This window comes from Triturus cristatus, chromosome 12, assembly GCF_964204655.1.
Source record: "Triturus cristatus chromosome 12, aTriCri1.1, whole genome shotgun sequence".
NCBI classification, from domain to species: domain Eukaryota; kingdom Metazoa; phylum Chordata; class Amphibia; order Caudata; family Salamandridae; genus Triturus; species Triturus cristatus.
In genome coordinates, this window is record NC_140595.1 from 195,762,478 (window position 1) to 195,783,709 (window position 21,232).

Below are 21,232 nucleotides of genomic sequence, written 5' to 3' on the forward strand. Positions count from 1 at the left end.
TGCTCCTTAACTTGTGCACATAGGAAAAGAAATTCAAATGTGTCACTTACTGAATTACTTCACATAACAATATTTTTCACACAACACATGCCACATTCATTGTGTTAGTCATCATGACATGCCTGTGGCCATTTTGCATTTTAATGTAAACCCGCCAATATGATATGTTGGATTTGTAACATAAAATAAAAACCATAAGCTGCATCTTAAATTTATGCTTGGTCACTAAGCAACCAGTGTTGGGAACTACTAGTTAGATTGTGTGAAGGATCTGTAGAATACTGTGCCAATATAGGTGGCCTTGAATTTGGAGAGGTCAAACTATCATGTGGTGTGCTCCCAACTTCTGAGGTTGAACTACAGATTTTTGTTATGGTTGCCCCTAATGTTGTAGTTCCACATCATCTCCAAGGTAAGGGCCAGATCTGAAAGATAATAATAATTAAAGTGATCAAATTCTTCAGGCAAAGTTTTAAAGAATCTAAATATTGGAGGGCATTTGTACAAAACAGCTTTGCTGTCATAAAGTCTGGGGTTCACAAAGTCACAGAATTTGTACCTGGAAATTTGCATTTCAGAATCTATAAAGCACTTTTACAAGTTGGAATTTATTTTCCTCATAAAAAGCTTTTGTGATTGTTGCTGAATTGTGTATAGGATGGTTGTGAAAGCGGTGCCCCTCTTCTATTTCCGAACTGGAGAGGAATGTTGCAATGGTTTGTGACCTCAGTTGAAGGAGTGTTGCAAAAAACGTTTCGTTTTTGAGAAATTCAAACACAGGGAGGTAGGTCTGCTGTTCATTGCAAACCACTATCTCTATGTAGCAACCTGCTTCATTAATATTAATTAGTCTGATTATTCTGCAACCTCCTGCGACTGGAGGTTTTGCTATGCAACCTGTTGGTACACAGGTTGCATGGGTTAAGAAAGACTGGTCACAATAACTCAGTGCACAATTTGCAACCACTTTTCGAAACCAGTCTTTAAGTACATTTGGCCCATTTTGTCCAGCCAAAGATATGGATAGCTATGTACCACTTTTTTGCCATTATTCAATTAAATCCTGCACCCTATTTGCATTTAAGGCTATTTCAGCATTTTGTCCTAAATCATACAGAATGTTCCAAGCCCGGGTATCCAGCCTCTTGTGTAAAAAGAGCTACTTATGTTCAGAGAAAGTAATCATGAGCTACTAATAATATTCGTTTTGTAGTAAAGACCACTTTAGACAAGAATACATTATGGCCGGAGGAAGACTCGCAGGAACTGTTGCGTGATATAGCCCTGCCTTGTCTCTCGGACATAGACAGGGAAGACCTTGATGGTGACATCACAGCGGAAGAGGTAGCAGTTGCTATTCGCTCGCTACGCCCGGGCAAGGCCTCGGGCCCGAATGGTTTACCGATAGAGTTGTATAAACTCAGGCCGGATAAGATTGCCCCGCACCTGCTAGATATGTTTGTAGAGGCGCGGGAGAACGGGTGTTTCCCATTCGATCAACGACTGGCGACAATAGTGGTAATACACAAAGATGGCAAGCCCAGGAATAGATGTGGCTCGTATAGGCCGATCTCACTACTCAATGCTGAGCCAAAAATCCTCGCCAAATTGTTGGCTAACCGTTTGATAAGGGTCATTGGGGACTTGATCCACCCGGATCAATCCGGTTTTATCCCGCACCGCAACACCGCGTTGAACCTCAGGCGACTCCATGGCGTGCTCGCGAGGGTTGGTACGCTGCGGGAGTCGGCCATCTTGGCGTCACTTGATGCCACGATGGCTTTCGACACTGTGGAGTGGCCGTACCTGTGGGCAGCTTTGACAAAATTTGGTTTCGGCCCGGGTTTTATAGGCTGGATTAGGCTACTCCATGAGGAACCCTTGGCTAAAGTCGCGGTAAACGGTAGGGCGTCATATCCGTTTGAGCTTGGGAGAGGCACCCGGCAGGGTTGTCCTCTGTCGCCACTATTGTTTGCCCTCGCCCTTGAACCACTGGCGGCATGGATTAGATGGCAGCCAAACATATAGGGGATCCGATGGTCGCCAGACCACGAGGAGCGCATTTCTTTGTATGCGGACGACATTTTGTTGTACCTGACCTCACCTAGGAAGTCCCTCATCGTGGTCTGTGACGTCTTGAATTCTTTTGGTAGAAACTCGGGTCTCGCCATTAACTGGGGAAAGTCGCATCTCTATGTTCTAAGTGGAGACACCCCTATTGTCCCGCGGAATTGCTCCATCCAGATTGCCCAGCAGGGTTTTCTGTACTTAGGGATATATATCTCCACCGATCCATCTGTCCGCTATGAGAAGAACCTACTTCCTCCGTTGTCACGCTTGCGACGGGACGTTGCTGCGGGTTGGCGGCGGCTGCCGCTCTCCCTCCTGGGCCGCGCCGCACTGTTTAAAATGATGTCTCTTCCCCGATTTCTCTATGCCTTACAGAATACCCTAGAATTAGTTCCGGCCAGTTATTTTCGTGAGGTGGAGAGTCTCCAGTGCTCGTTGTTGTGGGATGGTCGACCGCTTATAGCTATTACAAAGTTGACCCTTCCATGGTATGACGGGGGGATTGCACTCCCTGACATCAGAAGATATTATTGGGATACCCAGTTGGGAGCGATTAACCACGGCGTTTATGGTCCGGCGTTGAACCCTGGCTTTGCTATGGATCGATGGTTGTTGCTAGGGGGTAATTATCTAAGGGCGCTGTATTCCAAATCGCTGGATGGGTCCCTCACAGGGCCAACTAAGACGGCGGTGCATGTGTGGAAGGCGGTTACAAATTCTTTGGGTTGGAAGGACAGGCTTACCCGGGCTACTCCGCTTTTCGAGTCCGATAAATTGGGGAAATTGTGGCATACGAAAGGGTTCGAGAAGTGGGACCTAATTGGGATTTCTAGAGTTGGGGATCTGCTGGCTAAGGGTGAGGTGAAATCGTTTGAGACGCTGCAGACGGAGTACGAATTAGGGGGTACTGAATACTTTCGATATGCCCAGGTGCGTCATGCTCTGCTATCTGTCATTGCCGAGGGGGAGGTCGTGCCTGAGTTCTTCCCTGTGGAGGACAGGATTCTCGATGGTCATATGCCGGAGAGCACAATCTCCTTGATCTACAAGAAGCTTGTTAACGTTCGGACAGATCTGCTCCTCGATGTACGCAAACAATGGACTAGGGATGGTCTCGAGCTGAACGATGAGGACTGGCAGTATGCCATCTCCTCTCCGAAGGAGGTTGCGATCCCGGCGAGACTTAGGCTGGTGCAGCTTAAGATACTTCACAGGGTTTATGTCACGGGGCCCCGCCTGATCCACATGGGTTTTTCTGAAGATGGCCTATGCAAGAGAGGCTGCGGGATGCTGGGCACCTTTCTACACATTATTGGGGAATGTGGGGAGATCACAAAGTTCTGGAAACAAATTCATGATGTGTTGGAAGAGGTCACGGGGATCCCACTGCTACCGGAAGCAAGACGTTGCCTACTGAATGTCTGGGGTCCCACCGATTATGATGCCGCGCAGACCCAATGGGTGACCCTGGGGAATATGGTGGCGAAGCGAGATATTGCGCAGCTGTGGGGATCCCAGAGACCCCCCACCTTGGTAACATGGATGGAAAATATGGACTGGGGCATGTTCAGAGAGAAAACGGTGGACAGTGCCCGAGGCCGCCCTAAGAAATGGCATAAGATATGGGGGCGATGGAACCACTATAGGGGCGATATTTGTGTGCCCCCGGCTACTGAAACGCCCGATGTGCAGCTTTCCCCCTAGCTCTATTTCCAACTTTAGATGTACAACTGACTATAACTTGGAGTCCATACCTCTGCTTTCCCCCCCACTCCTTTGGTGTGTTGCACTGACCTGCGGATGGGAGTGGGACCTCGCCCCAACTGCGAACTTGCGCATGTTTACTATATGCTCTGCCTTGCTTTTGTTTTGCATTTTTTGTTTAGTTTAAAAACTAAACCTTAGTTACTCCTGTTCTATAGCCATGGACCCTTTCACGTGTTGTTCTTATCATGCTGCCGGACCTCCGGGATGTCGGCTGAATAGCTGTGATCCATGTTGGTACAAATAAAGGTTTTTTTTTTTTTAAAAAGAATACATTATGGCCACCAAAATTACCTGCAGTGATCACCTCAGGGTATCAGGCAGGATTGCCAGCAGTAATATAAAATTGCATTGTCAATGCATTGGAATGCCTCTGTGTAGGTAATACATGCCAGCCACTGCTGCAGTGCCTGGGCACGAAAGTAATATTGGTAAGAAGTCTCCCCAAATGATTTATTACCTAAAGATCATCTTTAATATGTTTTGGAAATTCATCCATTATTCTTCACACATCAATTTAGGAGACTGTATGTACACATATTTTCATCTTGAATGCACTGCTTTGACATGCATACATACATTCAATCCAGCAAAGGGTCCAGATTTAGTAGGCTGGTTTGCACACAGAATAGTTACTTACTGGTAGCTGGAGAGCTACCAGTAGCTCATGGGCGACTTGTTGGAGAAGCCTGTTCCAATGCATGTGTCTGTAGTATACCTGCTGTGTCCCTGATCATAGTTCCAAGTTTGCTATCAGAGTGCCACACTTCAATATACAATGCAAGCCATAAATTGCAGTGTCAATGGTATGAAGAGCGCTCTTGGGTGACTGTACCTGCTGGCACAAAATAGATGCTTTTCATCCTCTGGATGTTGGCTTATATTTAAGTGTGATTACTCGGGTCTTCTCCAGGCATATAGAACTCAGAGGCAAATGTTTCTCTATATAACATAGAATCACAGACAAATTAGCAGCCTGTTTGGAAAACTAATAATCCCTCCAGAAACCTACACTCTGGCATTTTGCTCATCTGGCATCTCAAAATTTACCAATGTATGTGGTTGCTGTTGGAGGAATGCACTCTTTTTCTTAGGCACATTGTCCCTGAATACCTATAAAGTTGCATTAAGGGGAACTCGTAAACCTGTAAATTGTTTGCAAATGGCCAAATTGTGTATTCCAACGATGTGAGACGATTAATGTTTGGGGGAGCATTATGTATGTGCACTTGCTTCATGACCGCAACAACTGTGTTTTTGTTAACTATTTCTATATGTTACCGTAGTTTTATACTTGGGAAATGTATCACATAGATTAATTAGTCTATCCCTGCTGCTTACTGATAATCTATGCTTTAATATATGAAATGACACAATAACTACATATCAAGTTGCAGTATGTTTTGGTATATGCTCACACAATATGCTCCTATACACAACATTAAAGGTAAATGCCTTGCTTTTTCTATATGAATAAACTTAATAAAGATAAATTATTTAAATGGGGACTTGTAAACCTGCTTTGCCAATAGAATACATACATGAAATTACCTCAGAGAGAGATTTTTAGGATTATTCATAAACCTTTTCATTCAGCAGCAACATCCTAGAATGCACTCAATATGCAAGGTCTGAATGTTAATTTGAAGGATACCCCTCTGTTCCAAGGACTACTATACACTGGGTAGTTATCCAGACCAGTGTCTCTTTGAAGTTCATCTGTCTAGTACTTCGGTTGCATTATTGACAGACCACCTACTTAAAAAAAAATAATAATAATTAGTTCAATTAAGCTATCTTGGCTCTCGCTCCACTGTAGTAAGAGTTATCATACTTTGAGTAAACCTGAGACTTCTAGCCGCAGATTCCTTATCTTAGAATTATCCCCAGGCATCAGACTTGATCTTGAAATTTTTCGTGAGCAGTACCACTGCACACTGGTAGGTGGCGGCGTCCGTGCCGGAAGTGATGTGCACATTGCCTATATAGGCGCCACTCCAGTGTACAAACATCAGTTCTTTCCTTTTTTTGTCTGTCAGCGCAGATCTGAAGAGAGTTACCCCCTAGTCACTTTTCTACTTTTGTCGAATTCTTTTGAGGGAATCTTCTCGTGTTGTGGCAGGAAGTCCTGTTGGAAGGCTGAGTTCAAGCCCTGAGGTGCCTGTCACCGATCGATGTTGGTGAAGGACCCGTACCTTGTTTTTAAGAATGACCATGACGTAAAGAGCTGTGTCGACTGTCGCATGATGAATTTGATGGCCTTGAGGAAGCAGTCCCTTTAGCACCTGGAGGCTCGACTAGCAACGCCGCGATGGAGCCCAAGATCTTCGTCACACTCAGTCATCGGATCCCTCGGGTAAGTCCCACTGCAAGAAGAAGAGTAATAAGTAGAAGAGGTTTTTTTACTAAACCTTGCCTGTCGACCGACGAGGCAAGGGAGTGTCACTCTTCAATGCCTGGCTCCACAGTTGACCCAGCACCTGAGTCAGCTCAGTGTTTTCCCCAGTTTCCAGAACAACCCCCGCTCAACTTTAAGAGATTTATGAGGCAATGTGCCTCATATCTGATTGACCTGCTCCCGCTGGCTTTCCTTCGGGCCCTGCAGGTTCAGGAGGGACCCCTACTGGTTCCATGGTGGCTTCTCCGGCATCAGTCGGGCCCCTTGGATCCACTGATGGATCCAGACCGTTGCCACTCCTACCACCTCGACCTTACCCGGTGCCGTTCCAGATGTTGATGCTCCTGAGGCATGCAGTGCTTTCTACATTCCGATCCCGTACTCCGACACGGAGCCGAGGGGTGTCGTCTGACCCGACTCTGATGCCTGCTGGATCCATGCCTTTCAGGCCAGCGCCTGGGCCCTATTCTTATGGGTTAGGATTCAGGGAGGTTTGGGAGGGGTCGCTGGACCCTGAGAAATACCAGTCTTTAGATCCACTGTTGTGAGGATTTTGCAGAGGCCATTGACTGGACACTTCTCCAGATACTGGAATGCTTTCTCCTCCTACTGTGGAGCGTCCTTTGCAATAATGGTGAGAAGGGTGGCCGAGGACCTTGACCTTAGCCTACCCTCAGTGGAAGTCAATGCGAATGTCTTGACGGAAGTGCTTCAGCCGGGAGTGTCCCCCTCGAAACCACTTCTCCCATTCAATGAAGCCCTTACACATGTCCTGCTTTGGACCTGGTCCAAGCAAAACATAGGGGCTCCTGTGAACCGGACGATTGCCGATCACCACTGCCCCAGGCGACCCTAATTTCCTCACACAACACCCTACCCCAGGTAGCTTGGTGGTCTCTACCTCGCAGGTAAATCCTGATGCATTCCCTACTGCCCCACCTGATAGGGAATTAAAGAGGCTGGACACCTTAGGGAAGGTGTTTTTTATCCACCTGGCAGTGCAGTTCGTGAACACAATGTGCCCTTTGGGCCGGTACTCCCATGCTCTATGCAGTTCGGTTGCACAGGTGCTGCTCACAGTTCCAGAGGAGTCTCGGGCCATACTCTCAGAGGCTTTTGTCAATGGGAAAGATGCACCTCATTTCACAATCAGATGTGGACTAGATGTCACGGACTCACTGAGCAGAGTGGTTTCCTCGACGGTGGCCTTACAGTGTCACGCCTGGCTAAGAACAACTGGCGTTTCAACAGATGCCCAAGAATCGCTTATGGACGTGCCCTTTGATGGCTCCTGTCTCTTTGGAGACTTGGCGGATTCAGCACTGGAGCGCTTTAAGGACAACAGGGCTATGACTAGGTCCTTGGGCCTTTCCAAGGCCTCTCGTCACCCCCAATCTGTTTTTCGTGACCACAGAAGGTGGCTGCCTCTGTTCCCTCCCAGCAACCACAGCGTACAATTTTCCCAGCCTCTGCATGGTCTAGGACCTGATGCCCACAGACCACGTGGGTCGGGCAGCCAGAGGTTGGACCAATCCACCACCTGCTAGCAGCCTCCAAACCCGTAATTTCTACCCTCTTACCATCATGGGCACCCAGTGGGAGGCAGGATACGCCATCACCTGCCCCACTGGAGGTCTATACCATCAGACTGATGGGTTCTTCAGATTGTCTGGAGGGAATGCTCCTTCCGCTTTGTAACTACCCCTCTACCCATGCTATCTGCTTGTGATAGGCTGGCAGAGGACCATCTCGTCTTGCTCAGCTAGGAAGTGACAGCTCTGTTGACCAAGGGAGCCATCGAGAGGGTGCCGTCGCCAGAAGTAGGTCGTGGTTGCTACTCCTGCTATTTCTTGTTGCCCAAGAAGGACTGAGACCTTTGTCCTATTTTAGACCTGCACTCTCTCAACTTCTTCCTCAAGAATGAGAAGTACAAAATGTTCCCGCTTGCTTAAGTCCTGTCTGCCTGGGTCCCGGGAGACTGGATGGTAGTGTTTGACTTGCAAGAAGCATATTTCCACATTCCCATACTGCCTGCCCACTGGCACCAGAATACTGTGGACCTTCTGCATTTGCTGCGGTTCACTATCAAAGTGCCGAAGTCACACCTGACTCCTTCTCAGACACTTCCTTTCGTCATAGCTGTTCTGGAGATGTTGCAATTTCAGGCCTATCCTCCTGAACCGCGAGTCCAGGATATTCAGCCTATGATTCCAATGTTTCAGCCTCTGTCTTGGATTTCTGTGTGAATGACACTGAGGCTGTTGGACCTCCTGGCCTCCTGCATCCTTCTAGTGACACATGCCAGATGGCATATGCGGGCTCTGCAGTGGGACATGAAGTTCCAATGGGCGAGGCATCAGGGGAATCTCTCTGACATGGTCCAGATCTCGGAGGGAACTGCAAGAGACCTGCAGTGGTAGCTGACAAACCGCGGTTGGGTCAGGGGCAGACCCCCTCCCCCAACCCTATCTCACAGTTGTGACGGGGAACAGCCATTACAACGCGGTTTTTACCACGCAGTGCAGTTACATCGCATGCGTTACAACGCATGCGATGTTACAACGCTATGCCATTACAACGCAAGTCTTTACATCGACTTGCGCTAGATGGCGTACTAACATTACAAATAGTGTAGTTTACTATCCCAACACCTTCTCTACTGTTAAGTGGACTGGAGTTGGAATAGTAAATTACACTTTTTTAATGTTAGCACGCCATCTAGCGCAAGTCGATGTAAAGACTTGCGTTGTAATGGCATAGCGTTGTAAAGACTTGCGTTGTAATGACATAGAGTTGTAACATCGCATGCGTTGTAACGCATGCGTTGTAACTGCACGCATTGTAAAAACCAGCGTTGTAATGTCATACATCCAGTTGTGACAGATGCATCACTCCTAGGATGGGGACGCCATCTGGAAGAGGTGGAGATCACAGGACTCTGGTCTCTATCGGAATCTGGACTCAACATCAGCTTGCTGGAGCTCCAAGCAATCTGTTTGCCAATGAAACCCTTTCTACCATCCCATCAAGGGAAAGGCTAGTACAAGTGTTCACGGACCGGGCGTGGTCTCGCCGGTGGCAAGAGGGCTGCACCATCCGCCAGTGAGCCTATCATCTGACCTCACGATCCCTAGAAGTACGTGGATCCACAGTCCACCAGGGCATATATCTTCCAGCGCCCACCCACGACGCCAGTACCCAAAAACTCCATGGACTCCCCCCCCCCCCTCTCCCTCCCCAGTTCGAATCCAAACCAGTTCCGTTCAGAAATTTTACACAGGATCACGTCCGCACAGGCGAGACATTGGACTAATAACTGCACGACGAACAATGCATTTATTTTGAAGTTCAGGATATGTTGATGGATACCCTGCAACATGTTGCAAAATGTCACAGTAAATATAAAATGTCAATAAAAACATGTTTAAAAAAAATCCCCCCCCAAAAAAATCATCTGACCTCACGAGCACTGCCCACTACTCTGACCCTGTGGTTATCTCCAGCTGCCCCCGGTTACCTCCAGTGCTCCAGAGCAAAGATTGCTGTCGTGGCCTTCGGATTCGCATGGCCCACGTCGGACCGACGATCCGTCACTGTGCCGGCTCCGCGTCCACCTGGGCAGAGCTGGTGCTGCTGGGCGCACTGCTGGGCGCACTGCTGTGCCCCCGCGAGTCTGCCCTGCGACACTGTGACTCGCCTGCAACTGGCATTGTAGGAGCGCAAACCGGAGGCCCCGGGCCTCGAGGACGCCCTGGCACTGTCGCCCAGCTCGGCCGCGGGGTTCTCGGCTGACCGCGTCGCAGGGGGAGGCCCCTGAATAGACTGCGGCCGGGTTGGAACTGTACCGCAGCGCACTGCTGCCTGACAGTCCGGGCTCGTGCGTGGCCCTATCTGGATCCTGGCATTAGGGCGCGGCCATCTCTGGCGTGCCTGAAGATCAAAGGTGGGTGCTCGGCATAGAAGAGTCCTCACACTCCAACTGGCCCGCTTGCACATCCCTCCTCCCTCAGGCATTCGACATCCATATCCCGCCTGGTCTGCACTGCTGTGCATAACTTCTGGGACACTGCACGAGAGAACTGCGCAGCACAACCCACGGTGACTACAACCCGGTCACCAGTGTGTCTACACGCCACCCGCCTTGAGCTGCGTTCGTGCGACTGCCTAGCATTGCATACCATCCGAACCTGGCAAGTTGGAAGCGCCTTGAAAATGTGTGTGCCAGCCCTGCTGGCTATTGGGATTGCCTGCACCTGCCTGGGCACTGTGAGATGGTGGCCTGATATATGCTGCCCACTAGTTCTTGTGGGCACCTTGTATCAGTCCAAACAACCCCTTATGGTGAATGGTTAAAGACAGCCTTTATTGAAAGCTATCCTACTGGTAGCTATGGAGAGCAGCCTTCAGGCTAAGTCTTGAAGGAATGTAAAGCAGCTTGTTTTACCAGTCTATAATTTCTTGAATGATCAAATGAAAGGACAACCACACCAGGTATATATTCAAAATATATGTATTTAAGATAAAACACACCCCTCTAGTCCCTTTATGAGACTGGAGTTCGAAGTACTTTGTTTACAAGTTAGCAATTATCAGTAATAGCACAAATATACGTTTGGGCCCTAGGGGCGTACCAAACCATATACCAAAAAAGTGGTATAAGAACCATGACTGGGATAGACACAAGGCCTAGAGCCTGTAGAATCGCTGGGACCCCAAGGAACCACCCAAGGTAGTAACACAGGGGACCCATGGGGACTGTATGCAGTGTGAAAACACAACCGCGGGTTCCCGTTATCTTCTATGGGCAATGTCGCGGTTGGAAATTTAAAGATTAGAGACACTTAGAATCGAGTCAGGACCAAACCCTTTTGGACTTAAGAAGTTCTAGGGCTAGCACCCACGGGAGCACCGGAGTACTCGAGTTACTTCACCCAGGGAAGCCGGGTGCATATGTGTCTTTTGGTGTCGGGTCGCGTCGTCGATTTCAATGGAAGTCTGCAAAGAACTGCTGTCCGAAGAGATCCAAGCCTGGATCTAGGATGGAAGGAACCTGAAAGCAGAGGGGACAGAGTCTGGGTCACTAACCAGTGACCAAGGACAGGATGAACCAATGCCCACAGATGTCGGGTGTTTCAGGTGAGTTGATGGGTGTCTTGACTCTTCAGCCACGAGGTCCAGGATGCGTCGACGAAGTCCATGAGCCGGATTCAAGCTGCCCCACGAATTCTGTCGAGTGCTGCGGTGCAGCGAGTGCAGAATGGACCCAACAAGCCTTGGCAACGGCAAGTCACTGGAATTCAGAGAAAGGACTGCGGTGCGGACCAGCAAGGTCTGTGGGACTCACCCAGCAAGGGTAAGTCAGGGCACGTCTGGAGCAACCAGGAAAGCCCAATTAGAAAAGGAGTTGTCTTCGTGGGGACCTGCTAGCCAACGGGCTAGTGATCGCGAAGGAGCCTCGAGCGGTCGCACTTGAAGCTGGCCCACGGGTCACTCGTGGAGTGGATGCCAACAATCTTTGGTGCAGGAGGTGCTCAAGGCTGGGGCTACTCGTAGCCCAAAGCACAACTTCGAGGAGGACCAGGAAGATAGTGTTGCTGCAAAAGTTCACGGTGTCCAGGGGTCACGGTTCCACGTTACCCACGATAGCCACAGGCCTCAGCTTTGCTGTGGACTCAGGGTAGCCTTGGGGAAGTCTGGAAATCCAACTCTGGTGATGCAAAGACTTCGGCTTCCGGCGGGAGCTTCAGCGATGCAGACCGGTCAGTTGCTTCTTTGGTGCCTGCCAAGCAGGGGAGTCACTCCTTGACCCCAAGGGAGATTTCTTCAGTCTTCTAGTTAAAGTAGAACATCGAAGGTCCAGGATATATGTTGCAGAGTTTCGTCCAGGGTAATCTAAAGTCCTAGGGACTGGATTCCTATACTTATACCAAGTTTAGGGGATGGACTAACTCTAAGGCCCCACCTATGGGTGGGCTTGGAAAGAGGGGTGGTTACACCCATTTCCATTGTCCAGTTTTGCGCCAGCGCAGGGGCAGGTAGCCCCTGCAACCGGTTTGAACTGGGCTATGCACAGGGACAGGAAACGTGCCCCCAGTGAGGGACTTCAAAGCACCAGAGAGTGCTCCCGCCCAGCCCCAATACACATCTGCCTGTCTGGGGAGGTGGTCACACCTCCCTTCGACAGGAAACCTATTGTCCAGGCCTCCCCTGCCGGAGTTTCGGTCAGCAGCAGGAGGCCAGACCCATGTCTGTGGCAGAGGCATCAATTTTGTGATGCCAGGGCTCAGGAAAGTCCTACCGGGTTTGACCAGTGTGAACATGTCTCTCCCTCTAGAAGGGTGGAATGCTACCCCCACCGGCAGAACTGGCGGTGGGGGGGTAGTATTCCAAAGTGTTTGACACCAAACACGACATGTTTTGATGCAGCCATTCCAAAGTTAGCATTTACCGCGAGGTTATAATGCACTTGAGAGTATATGGTATGGCTGTATCACAGAACAGCTATAAAGAATGATTTCTGAAAGCTGCAGAGGGGCTCAGCTCATGCTTGGGCACCCTCTCACACAAAACCAAGCACTCTGCCTTCAGGATTGTCAAGGCCTGCCATAGGAGTGGCTTATAGGTTTATATGTGTCTGTATATATATGTGTATATAGGTAGCCTATACCGCTGTAAGGAGTGCAAGCACACCCTTACCCAGGCTGCAGTAGCAGACCTGTGGTGCCATTTTGGATTGCTTCCCAGGGGTGGCATAATACATGCTGCATCCCCTGGTAGGCCTCTGAGGTACCTATGCCCTAGGTACATAGTATACCATATACTAGGGGCTTATAAGGCACTCCATAATCCAATTAGATATGTACCTAATGTACATGCAAACCATTTTAGAGAGGAAGCAGCTAGGCTGGGGTCCAGATTAGCAGGGCCACAGCCAGACTAAGGTCGAAAAACAGTGAAACACCAGCAAATAGTGGGGTTACCTTTCCACTGCTACTTGTTGTGCTGGAGTTTGATCCTGACGCTGGAGGACTGAGGAAGCGTCTTGAGGCTCACAGCTAGCGCTTTGTAAGGCGCTACCTTTCGCCGGACCCGCTTCCCGGTGCTGTGGTTTGCTGAATCCTGGACACATCGCACTGAGGGCTTTTGGTAGACAGGGCTGCGAGCGAGAATACTGCAGGACTCCAACTTCCAGGAGTCCCTGCTGTTTCCTTCACCCAATCCACCTGGTGACGCTCTCCCTGTAGGCCACGCCCCCTTGCAATCAGTGAAAAGATTCTGGACTTTGAACGTCGGCGGTTACCTTTCCACTGCTACTTGTTGTGCTGGAGTTTGATCCTGACGCTGGAGGACTGAGGAAGCGTCTTGAGGCTCACAGCTAGCGCTTTGTAAGGCGCTACCTTTCGCCGGACCCGCTTCCCGGGTCCCGCTTCACGGTGCTGTGGTTTGCTGAATCCTGGACACATCGCACTGAGGGCTTTTGGTAGACAGGGCTGCGAGCGAGAATACTGCAGGACTCCAACTTCCAAGAGTCCCTGCTGTTTCCTTCACCCAATCCACCTGGTGACGCTCTCCCTGTAGGCCACGCCCCCTTGCAATCAGTGAAAAGATTCTGGACTTTGAACCTCAGCGGTTACCTTTCCACTGCTACTTGTTGTGCTGGAGTTTGATCCTGACGCTGGAGGACTGAGGAAGCGTCTTGAGGCTCACAGCTAGCGCTTTGTAAGGCGCTACCTTTCGCCGGACCCGCCTCCCGGGTCCCGCTTCACGGTGCTGTGGTTTGCTGAATCCTGGACACATCGCACTGAGGGCTTTTGGTAGACAGGGCTGCGAGCGAGAATACTGCAGGACTCCAACTTCCAAGAGTCCCTGCTGTTTCCTTCACCCAATCCACCTGGTGACGTTCTCCCTGTAGGCCACGCCCCCTTGCAATCAGTGAAAAGATTCTGGACTTTGAACCTCGGCGGTTACCTTTCCACTGCTACTTGTTGTGCTGGAGTTTGATCCTGACGCTGGAGGACTGAGGAAGCGTCTTGAGGCTCACAGCTAGCGCTTTGTAAGGCGCTACCTTTCGCCGGACCCGCTTCCCGGGTCCCGCTTCACGGTGCTGTGGTTTGCTGAATCCTGGACACATCGCACTGAGGGCTTTTGGTAGACAGGGCTGCGAGCGAGAATACTGCAGGACTCCAACTTCCAAGAGTCCCTGCTGTTTCCTTCACCCAATCCACCTGGTGACGCTCTCCCTGTAGGCCACGCCCCCTTGCAATCAGTGAAAAGATTCTGGACTTTGAACCTCGGCGGTTACCTTTCCACTGCTACTTGTTGTGCTGGAGTTTGATCCTGACGCTGGAGGACTGAGGAAGCGTCTTGAGGCTCACAGCTAGCGCTTTGTAAGGCGCTACCTTTCGCCGGACCCGCTTCCCGGGTCCCGCTTCACGGTGCTGTGGTTTGCTGAATCCTGGACACATCGCACTGAGGGCTTTTGGTAGACAGGGCTGCGAGCGAGAATACTGCAGGACTCCAACTTCCAAGAGTCCCTGCTGTTTCCTTCACCCAATCCACCTGGTGACGCTCTCCCTGTAGGCCACGCCCCCCTCTACACCCAATCTATATCAAACTGGTCACTGCTCCGCTGCGCTGGAGCGCGCGGGAAGCGCCCGGGAGAAGCCCGGGACAAGGGCGGGCCCTCTGAGGCCCTCAGAGGCACGAGAAGGCTAGGCTAGGCCAGTCCCCTAACATCTGTCTATCCGCATACTGTTCGGCCAGAGTACCCCCACCTGTCTTGTGACCTCCTCGCCCCATCTGAGAAATGTTTTAGAATGTTTACAACAATCTGAGAGGTTCTGTAGACATAGATTATCAGGCCTAGGATTAGTTCATTAAATTTATACCTTAGAGAAAACTGCCAAGTATTTCAGCCTAGATGCACTAAATAGTAATTTCCCCTACACTTTTTATCGTTTCTCATTGTTTGTTTGTGATGATGACAAAGAAATTAAGGTCTGGGAGAATACTGGTAGGAAGATCAGGCTCAAAAACCAGATCGAATCCCCTCCGAAATAAGCTCAGCCAAGCCACTAATTTGAAAAGCACTTGCCAGCTTTTTAATCTTTGGGAAAGGGGTAAGAATAAAGCTATAGTGGCGGACAATATGTTGTAGGATATTAAGGACTCTGGAGCTATCCATTCAGACATATTACCCAATACTTCGAGAGAGATGCCTGAAAATAAAAAGGTAATTGTTGATAATAGTTCAGTAGTAACAAAAGTAGCACCTTTGTCCTCTGAGTGTGGTTTTTCTCCTCCCCTATTCTCTACAATGAAAAATATTATTGAACTGGTACCAGAAGTAGTCATAAAAACAAAGAAAGACATAGAACAAGATAACTTGCATATAGAGAAAACTTCACACGAAGAGGCCCATCATACAGTAAATATATCGCCAACAAAAGATTCTTTCAACAATGGTCTGTCTCCAATGGTCCTTGACAAAGACCTATGTCAAAGGTACATAGAGACTGACCTGGTCAAAGCCGAGATGGACTTAAAAACCCCGGTAACATCGACCCATGCTGGCTTGCATCTTTACAGTAGTACCCCTTCCAAGTCCTCACACTCAAATTTTTCCATAAGCCCCAATTTAAATCTGATTGGGATAAATGCACTACAATGTCAGGGGACAGACAAACACATTTCTGATTCCCTCCATATATTAGAACACTTATTGTCGTCCATTTTACAATTATTGGAAAAATTTGTGGGGGGATCCGACTGTGTACTTGATACAGTGACCCAAATTTTGAAAGTTTTATTGGGCACTCAAAAAGAGAAGGATGCAGTCCAAAAGGAGCAGTCCTCCTCCTCTGTAGTATCAGATGAGGTAGGAATAAAAGATCAATTATCTGTAGTTAATAATGTTCCAAATAGAGTATATGAGGATGTAAAAACAAGTGCTACCCAGCCATCCCCCACCCTAAATTGTTCTTTAGTTAATGATTCAGAAATTAAATTTTGTGGGGAACTCCCTCCAAAAACTGGGAATGGCCTTTTTACTATTTTTAAGAAGCAACAGGGAGAAGGAGATAGAGAGGTGGACGCCACTCCGGTAGGGAATGGTAATAAAAGGAAGTCAGTGATAATAAAAAAGAACGGAAATAATAAGAGGAAACTATTGAGACGGATAGAAAAAAATAGGCGGAGGAAAATCCTCTTTAGAAAACATCTTAATTCCCCCTTACACAATGAGGTATATCAAACTCAGGTGGTAGCTGAAAAGGATAATAACCCTGAAAATAAGATCATTAAAGAAAATATTGTGCCTCCGCCCTTGGCTACTCCAGCATTATTATCTACTCCCCCCCCCCCCTCCCCATCATCAACAATTGACACAAATATCCTCTTCCAACAAGTTACCATCAATAGGGATATAATTGGGTCAAAAAATCCAACATTTTCAGGACAGGAGCAAAACCCCTCCGGCCAAGTAGCTCCAATACTTAACCCCCTAGCAACATCTTTCTTGGGAGTAGTTGCAAGAGGTGTCCCGTTAATAGAGTCTAAGGAGAAAAGCATAGATACCGTATGGGTAGAATTTTCTCCCCTTTTTGATGCTGAATGCATTCTGAACAGATCCCTCTTGCTTAAATATTTTCAAGAATCTGCTAACTTGAAACTAATACAATCAGCCGATCTAGATAGGGTACAATTATTAAAATCAGAAGTGGGGATGATAACTAGGGTGAAGTTCCACTCCAAGTTAGTAGCCAATCTAATTCTGCAACGCTCAGAAGATCTGCAGAGCAGAGGAATAGATGTAATCCCGGTGTTGGGGCATACTAGACAAAACAATATCCTTAAATCCCAAATTCGCCAGAAGCCCCCCTTTTCTCTGTTGCAAGCAGCAACAGGTAGTATAAATAAGGTGGGTGAGCTTACAGAGTTAAAAATATGCAAGTCTAAGGATTCTCGTTTAGTATCCTATGCTAACCCTACCTTGCCATCTTATCAATCTGATATCGGAGAGGAAAATGTTCAATGGAATTGGCTTCCCAGAGTTCTTGCAGAAAGATCCCTAAATAAACAACTATCTAATTCGCATCTTTAGCAAAGAATTATTTATAATATCCTGGAATGCAGCCGGTTTAAAAAACAGTCCGGAGAAAACGGCATTCCTTTTGTCCCTGGAGGCAAATATAATATGCCTCCAGGAGACATGGTGTACCGATAAAATTCAAATAGGGAAAGATTATTATGTATTGGAAGGTAGTGCCACCCCGAATAAAAAAGGACATGCCAGTGGGGGGATAGCTTGCCTCTTATCGAACCGAATAAATTGGAACTATGTGCACTATATGGATCCGAGTAAACTCTTCCAAGTAGTAACCTTATTTGAGTCTGGCAATCCTAAAACTGGCAATCGTCTGGTTCTGATAAATGTCTATATACCACCGGAAGCTGGTTTTAATGCAATCTTAAAAAAGGTTTTCTTGCATAGCCAGAGTATCAGGGAGAAAGATCCAACGGCGGCTATAATTTTAGTCGGGGACCTGAATTGCAAGATCTCCAACTCAAGCATAAACTTATTCTGTGATAAACTTAGAGAAGAAACTCTCCATATTCCTCGGGCAGCGTTTCCTGAAAATATAAAAACAAATAAACGTGGCAAACTTTTACTAAATGAGTTGGCAGAAATGGATGGGATTATTGCAAATGGGAGACTCCCCTCGGATTCCCCGGCTAAGTTCACGCACAAATCCCACCAAGGGGAATCGATTCTTGATTACGTAATAATGGGGTCCCAATCATTTGAGTTATTGAAGGATCTCGATATTATTGATACACCGTTAAGTGATCACAGAATCCTCTCCATCTCGATGAATGTAAAGCCATCTAAATGTGATCAGTGGTCTCTGAATAGTGATCAAACAAATTTCGGTTCCAAATCAGGAAGGTGCTACTGGAACGCAAGGGCGTGTCGAAATTTGGAAGAAATGCTCGATGTAGCAATATCTGAGCTTCCTTCCTGGTATGGCTCTGAAATTGAAAATTTCTCTCTGTTCTTGAAGTCAGTGATAACAGGGGCAAAAAAGCTCAATAGGAAAAAGTCCTTTGGAATATTTACTAGCCCTCTGAGACTGCTTAACATAGAAATTAATAAATTAGTAAGGGCCCAATATTTAAATAGATCTGTTGTTATAGCACAAAAAATAACAATGTTAAAAAGGAAACGGAGAAGGCTATTAACCACATTACGCAAAGAAAAAGAGGATGCTATCTGGGTAAAAATAAGAGAAGCTGCTATTAACGGGGAAATGAGGCAATTTTGGTCCCTTATAGGTGAGGGGTGCGGACTGAGAACAAGCCCTTCACCCATCCCTATTGAGGAACAAATATGGAGGGATTTTGTCTCTAATCTTTATGCAAGCAATAATACGGTGACCTCGCAAGTACGGCCAAACGAAATGAGCTTGTCTTTAGAGCCATTTACAGAAAAGGACATAGACTTAGCTATTGGAGAAATGAGGCACTCCGGGGCTATGGGCCCGGATGAATTGCCCATTAATGTACTAAAACAGAACAGGGCTAAATGGAGTATGCTACTCTGTCCAATTTTCAATATTTGTTTATCTAGAGGTAAGGTTTTACCCTCTTGGAAGGGAAGTATCCTGGTACCATTGTTTAAAAAGGGAGATCGTTTATCCCCTCAGAATTACCGCCAGATTGCACTGTTGGATGCAATCGGCAAAGTTTTTACAAGATGTCTGCTCAAACGAATAAATGATTGGGTGGAGCATTTAAATATTCTTCCTCTCGAGCAGACAGGTTTCAGGAAAAACCACAGTACCATGGACAACTTAACAGCCCTCCAGGTAATAACCGATAAATATATTGGAGCCAGAAAGGGGAGAGTCTATGCGGCATTCATAGATTTCTCCACGGCCTTTGATAAGGTCGACCGACAAGTACTGTGGAGAAAGCTACATGCCCTGGGAATGCCTCATAGACTCTTATGCTTGGTACAAGATTTGCACGATAACACGTGGTGCAGAGTGCTATTGGGGGGTGAAAGGGGCTTATCCCAGCTTATTCCATCGGCAAATGGCCTTAAACAGGGCTGTCTTTTAGCTCCTCTTTTGTTTTCCCTTTACGTTAGTGATCTCCTCCTTATCATATCTGCATGCGAAGGAATTGCCCCACGTCTGGGAGACAGATATATCTCTTGTTTAATGTATGCGGACGATATATTAATCCTAGACCTTACTCCAAAAGGCCTTAACAACCGTCTGCATTCATTATACGCATTCTCCGAAAACCATTTCCTGAAAATAAACATTTCCAAAAGCAAGGTAATGTGTATGGAGGGGCGAAAAAAAACTGAAGTTGGAACACATTAGCTGGGAGCTGGGAGGCCAAAAATTAGAAAGAGTAAAATCATACGTATTTTTGGGTAAGGTTGTAAATAGCAACTTGAGCAACAAATCCCATATAGAAAATAGTTCCCGCAAGGCAAAGTCGCAGGGAAATGGGTTAAGAGCATTATACAAATCAACCGGTAAAAGACACTTTGGTTATTTGCTGGAGGCTTTCCGGGCAAAAGTCCCCCCAACTTTGCTTTACGGCATAGAACTCATCGACCTAGTCGAATGGGGTTTTTTGGACATTATCGAGGGTTCCCTCTTGAGAAGCTTAACTTCAGTTAATAATAGTTGCAGTGCAGCAGCCCTTCGTTTAGAATTCGGTCTAAGAAGTAGCTGGGCACAGAGTCTGGCAGGAGTCATTCGCTGGGTTATCTGTTTGGTCAAAGGAAAGCCAGCCACACTAAGATCCCTAATCACAAAAGAGTTGATGGGCCCACTAAAAGAGCATTCGATTCTTATAAAGAATTATAGGAAGGCCATTACACTCTTGGACTTAGAGGAAGCCACTCTTTTAGACCTTTCTATGCAACAATTAAAATTTACATTAAAACAAGCCACATGGAAGCTAAGCTACGAAAGGGATCGTAACTTGATTGTACAAAAGAAGGGGGCCACTCAAGCTGTTGATTCCTATTTGTTTAAACAAATACAACCTTACGCCTCCTGGAATATACCCCACGGTTTGCGCCGTTTTTGGCTGCTTCTTAGGCAGGATCTCCTTCCACTGAATAAGCTGTTGGCCAAATGGCATGGTATATCTAATATATGTAACCTTTGCAATATCTCAGTCCAAGACTCTATACATGTCCTGCTAGTCTGTCCAGCATTAATGGCCCACCGTCGTCTGTGGGTAAAGCCTGTATGTATTCAGTTTGGTATTTTATCCGCAAGATCTCTGATAGATGCTACCTTCAGTCCCCCAAACGAAATTTTCTGTAACAGAATTTTTAACTTTTTCAAATGTTTTTTAGAATTGTATTAGATGAACGGTATGATAATCTGTACATTTTTTGCTAGAAAAAGTCGATTATATGTGGACTCATTTTATTATATTTTGGCTGTTATTTTGTAATATGTGGATCTCCAAGGAGTTCCAAAATCATATTTAAATAGTGGGGGTACCCATGTGAAGCAGATCCTACTCTCCTACAGGCGCAACTAATGTTATCCTTGCCTGGCTGAATGTGACGCCCGAGGTAGCTCCTGGCGATCTTGGCCTATGGGCGGCCTCTGACATTGGTGACCCTTAGACGATAGCAGAGGCGAGACACTGTTGCTGCGTTCCCCGCCCCCCTATTTCTGTGCAGGCTGCGTGTCTGTATCGTGCCTGATAGACCTTGGTCCTCACTGCGCCCATCTCTGCAGATTCTCCCGTACTTTGCACTGGATTGACTCCTGGACGCCATATCTCCACGGTGGGGCGCTCCTGACTCCTCTGGTTTAACTGCATTTGAACATCGACCGGCCTTGCCCTCCACTTGCCATGGGGAAAACTGACCAAACGCAGCCCAAGCTAAACTTTAAGGGCAGGCGTGCTGACCGCGGCACGGACTTGCCATTAGACGCGGGTGACCAGGCCACACAA

General features: G+C 47.5%; 1 protein-coding gene across 1 annotated transcript in view; it reads left to right on the forward strand.

Moving 5' to 3' along the window:
• Positions 1-21,232, forward strand: part of HYDIN (HYDIN axonemal central pair apparatus protein) — a 2,467,744-nt gene that overhangs the window by 2,278,096 nt on the left and 168,416 nt on the right. The gene's annotated exons all lie outside the window — the stretch shown is intronic.